The sequence below is a fragment of the Lolium perenne genome, chromosome 1, assembly GCF_019359855.2.
Source record: "Lolium perenne isolate Kyuss_39 chromosome 1, Kyuss_2.0, whole genome shotgun sequence".
Taxonomy (NCBI): Eukaryota; Viridiplantae; Streptophyta; class Magnoliopsida; order Poales; family Poaceae; genus Lolium; species Lolium perenne.
In genome coordinates this window covers 241,812,131-241,818,130 of record NC_067244.2, presented here as the reverse complement: position 1 = coordinate 241,818,130, position 6,000 = coordinate 241,812,131, and positions in this window count along the sequence as shown.

The window sequence follows — 6,000 nt, the reverse complement described above, 5'->3', positions numbered from 1 at the left end:
GATGCTTGTCTTGAAAGTACTATTCATGAAAAGTCTTTGCTATATGATTCAGTTGTTTAATCATTATCTTTACCATTGTCTTGAATCGCTGCATTCATCTCATATGCTTTACAATAGTATGATTAAGATCATGTTGGTGGCATGTCACTTCAGAAATTATCTTTGTTATCGTTTACCTACTCGGGACGAGTAGGAACTAAGCTTGGGGATGCTGATACGTCTCCAACGTATCGATAATTTCTTATGTTCCATGCTTGTTTTATGACAATACCTACATGTTTTGTTCACACTTTATATCGTTTTTATGCGTTTTCCGGAACTAACCTATTGACGAGATGCCGAAGTGCCAGTTCCTGTTTTCTGTTGTTTTTGGTTTCAGAAATCCTAGTAAGGAAATATTCTCGGAATTGGACGAAATCAACCGCCAGCATCTTATAATTGGACGAAGCTTCCAGAACACCCGAGAGGAACCAGAGGGGGGCACAGGGCCACCAGATGACAGGGCGGCGCGGCCCAGGGGGGCGCGCCCCCCTATGGTGTCACCGCCTCGTCAGCCTTCCAACTCCGCCTCTTCGCCTATTTAAAGGTCCCTGACCTAAATCTTCGAGACGGAAAAAGCCACGGTACGAGAAACCTTCCAGAGCCGCCGCCATCGTGAAGCCAAGATCTGGGGGACAGGAGTCTCTGTTCCGGCACACCGCCGGGACGGGGAAGTGCCCCCGGAAGGCATCTCCATCGACACCACCGCCATCTTCATCACCGCTGCTGTCTCCCATGAGGAGGGAGTAGTTCTCCATCGAGGCTAAGGGCTGTACCGGTAGCTATGTGGTTAATCTCTCTCCCTATGTACTTCAATACAATAATCTCATGAGCTGCCTTACATGATTGAGATTCATATGATGAGCTTGTAATCTAGATGTCGTTATGCTATTCAAGTGGATTTTACTGATCTCCGGAGACTCCTTGTCCCACGTGTGTAAAGGTGACAGTGTGTGCACCGTGTGGGTCTCTTAGGCTATATTTCACAGAATACTTATTCACTGTTATGAATAACATAGTGAAGTGCTTATTTATATCCCTTTATGATTACAATGTGTTTTGTATCACTATTAATCTATGTGCTACTCTAGTGATGTTATTAAAGTACTCTATTCCTCCTTCATGATGTAATGGTGACAGTGTGTGCATCATGTAGTACTTGGCGTAGTTTATGATTATGATCTCTTGTAGATTATGAAGTTAACTATTACTATGATGGTATTAATGTGATCTATTCCTCCTTTCATAGTATGAAGGTGACAGTGTGCATGCTATGTTAGTACTTGGTATAGTTGTGTTGATCTATCATGCACTCTAAGGTTATTTAAATATGAATATCGAATATTGTGGAGCTTGTTAACTCCGGCATTGAGGGTTCTTGTATCCCTACACAATTAGTGGGTTCGTCATCCAACAAGAGAGTGTAGAGTATAGCATTTATCTATTTTGTTATGTGATCAATGTTGAGAGTGTCCACTAGCGAAAGTATGATCCCTAGGCCTTGTTTCCAAATACTGCAATCTCTGCTTGTTCTTGTTCTCTTGCATCTGTCTCTTTGCAATATTACCACCATCATCCACACGCCAGTTGTAGCAGCAAGCTATTTTCTGGTGTCATTACTACTGCTCATATACATCCATACAACTTGTATTTCACTATCTCTTTGCCGAACTAGTGCACCTATACATCTGACAAGTGTATTGGGTGCGTTGGGGACACAAGAGACTTCTTGCTTTGTGGTTGCAGGGTTGCTTGAGAGGGATATCTTTGACCTCTTCCTCCCTGAGTTCGATAAACCTTGGGTGATCCACTTAAGGGAAAACTTGCTGCTGTTCTACAAACCTCTACTCTTGGAGGCCCAACACTGTCTACAGGTAAAGAAGCGTGAGTAGACATCATTCTGCTCTCGACATTTTTGTCTATCTTGATTCTTATATTGTCGCCGTTTTTATTGCAGTGGTGACGAGGAAGGAGAGCAACCTATTGACGCGACTGCTCGAAAGAGGGCAAGGGTCGAGACAACCAAGGAGCTTGCCTTACTACCTGGTAGCTCCACGACTCCTTCCTTGGATGATGTAAGTTGTTCACTTCTTCTCTTCTATTCCGAATATTTCAATGCTGTCGACTCTCCTTTGTTTTTCGCTTCCCTTTTACTTTTTGCTGTCGAACTTTTTTACTGTATTGATACTTTCTTTCTCTATATTTGTTGTCAGCCTTTGATGAAGGAATTCATCCGTCTTGGTACCCAATTCGTCGGGTACCGTGATTGTGCCAAAAAAACGAGGGTACTATTTTGCTATTTCTTCTGGTAAATGACCTCCATCATTTCTTACCATGATCTTGATTGTTGTTGACTATTTTGTCTGAAAGTCTCGTCGAAGCCAACTGAAAGGAAAACGGATGTCGCCTAGAGGGGGGATGAATAGGCGATTTAAAACTTTTACGAGATGGGCTTAACAAATGCGGAATAAAACTAGCGTTTACTTTGTCAAGCCCAAAGCCTATATACTATGGTTCACCTATGTGCACCAACAACTTATTCTAAGCAAGGGTTCACCTATGTGCACCAACAACTTATGCTAAGAAATACAAGCAACTTATGTGATAGCAAGATATATATAACTTCAAGCACGATGGCTATCACAAGGTAAAGTGCATAAGTAAAGAGCTCGGGTATAGAGATAACCGAGGCACGCGGGAGACGAAGATTTATCCCGAAGTTCACACTCTTGCGAGTGCTAATCTCCGTTGGAGAGGTGCGGTGGCTTAGTGCTCCCGAACGCCACAAGAGGCTCACCTTGAGGTGTGGTTGCTCGATGCACACCAACGCCACAAAGGCCTCACCCCAAGATGCGGTACTCACACCACACACCGAACGCCACGAAGGCGCCTCACCTAAATCTCCGGTGACCCTCGCCACAAAGGCCTAGGTCACGGTTCCACTAAGGGATTTCCTTCGAGGCGGAAACCGGGCCTTACACAAAGCTTGGGGCACGCATCCACAACTTAATTGGAGGCTCCCAAGAAATCGCCACAAAGGCCTCAAATCCGTCTAGGGTTCCAAGAACCCAAGAGTAACAACTTTCTCGCTTCCACTTCCACGAATCACCGTGGAGAACTCAAACCGATGCACCAAATGCAATGGCAAGAACACCACAAAGATGTTCAAGTACTTCTCTCTCAAATTCCAACAAAGCTACAAAAGCTATTGGGGGAATAAGAGAGGAAGAACAAATAGGAGGAGGAACACCAAATTTCTCCAAGATCTAGATCTAATGGATTCCCCTCACAAAGAGAGGGATTTGATTGGTGAAGATGTAGATCTAGATCTCCTCTATCTTTCTCTCAAATAGATGCAAGATTCATGGGAGGGAGAGGGAGATAGCAAGCTCAAAGAAGGTCAACAATGGGGGCAAAAACGAGTTCAAACGGATGGGGGACTTTGGGGAAGAAGACCCCCTTAAATAGGGCAAGAGAAATCTGCCCGTTATGCACAAAACTCGTCAAAACCGGAACTTCCGGTCATTTGGGGCGGAACTTCCGCCCCCCGGAAGTTCCGGCCAACTTCCCGGGTGAAGTAGGGCGCCCCGGAATGCTCCGGTATGTTTTACGCGTGCAGATTCGTCATTTCCGGAAGTTCACCGGAAGTAGGGCGGAAGTTCCGGCCACCGGAACTTCCGGTCATTTGGGGCGGAACTTCCGGCCAACTTCCGGCCAAAAAATGGCTTCACGGAAACTTGAATAACTTTTGCATCCGGACTCCGATTTTGATGATCTTGGGCTCGTTTCAAAGCTAGTAACAAGCTCTACAATATCATGCAGGGAACCATCATAGTCCAATAAGGTAGGATATAAATAAGTGATGAAAGGTTTGACCTATCTAAAAAAGACATGCCGGTAAAACCTCCAACCTCGAAAATGCAACAACTTGAGTTAGGAAACTCGGATTTGGGTGAAACCAATTTTGTTGTAAAGAAGATGAAAAGAGCTACCCCACAAAGAGTGAAAAGCTTAAGAACAAGCGGGTTAGGTTTTTCTATGTTTTTAGAGTGAAACCTCTCAATACGAGAAACCGAGAAAAACTCCAATATTGAAAACGCAACAAGTGATTCATGTGGAATCCGTTTTCGATGAACTAGAGCTTGTCATGAGAATAAGCACAAGCTCTAAAACACCATATGGATAAGATACAAATAATAACCAAGAAGGATGATGCAAGGATGCAAAGGTTTGAGCTCTCCGAAGGATACGATCGAGTTACTCACTCGAGAGCCCTCTTGATAGTACGGCAACTAAACTATAAACCGGTCTCCAACTATACTATGAGACCGGTGAGAAAGAAACCCTATCAAGAGCAAACCTTATACTTGCGCATTCCACTTGAGCTCGATGATGACGATCTTGACCGCAACAAGATGGAACGCCTTTCTTGCTTGTGCTTGCTTGACGAAGTCTTGTAGATTGCTCCCCCATAAACCACCATGGGAGAGCTTCTTCTTCGGCGCAACTTCACATATACATGATCACCATATGGATGGCAAGATTCAAGCATATGATCTCTCCGAGTTGGCTCATCTTGAACTTGCACTCCATTTCTTCATTCTTCATCATGTTGATGTCTTGAAGTAACTTGAGGGCTCACTTCATCTTCATCTTCAAGACATACTTGACACTTGATATCCTTCATCAATTTCTTCTTATTGCAACCTTGAATCCAACATATGGTTCAAGAATTGCCTATGGACAACTCCTACAAATATAACTCAATGCAAACATTAGTCCATAGGGATTGTCATTAATTACCAAAACCACACATGGGGGCTCCATGCACTTTCAATCTCCCCCATTTTGGTAATTGATGACAATCTCTTTGAGAGGGTTTATATAAGGAATTTAAGTAACAAATAAGTTGAATATATAGAGCAAACTCCCCCATAATATATGCATGTGTGAATGATCTTGACTTTCATTGCATATATTCGCATTCAAAGCCTAGTGGAGTTTCCTCTAAATATTCAACTATGCAAAGCAACAAGATGCAATGCAATAAAGGCACATGCTTAAGCACAAAGCAAAGACATAACCAAATTCCCTTAAACCCTCCAAACTTCTCCCCCATTGGCACCAATTGCCGAAATGGGTGAAAAATTTAGAAGGCCAATATAGTGAGAGTTCCTCCATAGCATGTGCATTTCTCATAATTTGAGTGGAATCAAATGCACATATCCAATGACGAATATTCGGAAGGAATCACACTATAGATAGGATCAAAGATTGCAAAAAGATAACAAAGTCTAGAAGCTTCAACAAATGAAGCAAGCAACCAAATGAACCACAAAGAGGATACCAAAAGAAAGATAGATATTATGATAAGATCAAGAAGATTGCTCTAAATAATATGAGGAAGCTCCCCAAGGTTTGTGCACAAAACTAGACAATTTGCATTGGAGTATAAAGTGCACAAACATGGAATCATCACTCCCATAATATCATTCAAAAACAAAAGATACCAAGTGAATCAAACTCTAATGATCACCACAAGATAGTGTTCTAAATCAAATGAGGAAGCTCCCCAAGGTACATGCATAAAATAAAATGTTGCATTTGAATAAAATATGCATAACATGGAATCCTCACTCCCTCATTTAAAACACAAACATTTGTAATAGATCATAGATAGAAAAATAAGCTAAACACTTGCAACAAACAAATAGTTGAGCAACAAGTAAGAGGCACCATAATAAAAAGGCTCAACCAAGAGGATATGTGAAAGGCATGATAAAGCATATTATAAGACTATTACAAGGATGAGTAAAAAGCATCATCATAGTCTTCAATGAATTATATTGCTTAGTATGACCAATCAACACGCAATAAATAAATAAGATATCAAAAGGAGATGTATCATATCTTATGTGTATAAGTTTCTCTAAGTGGGCAATATCACAAAGATATTTATCC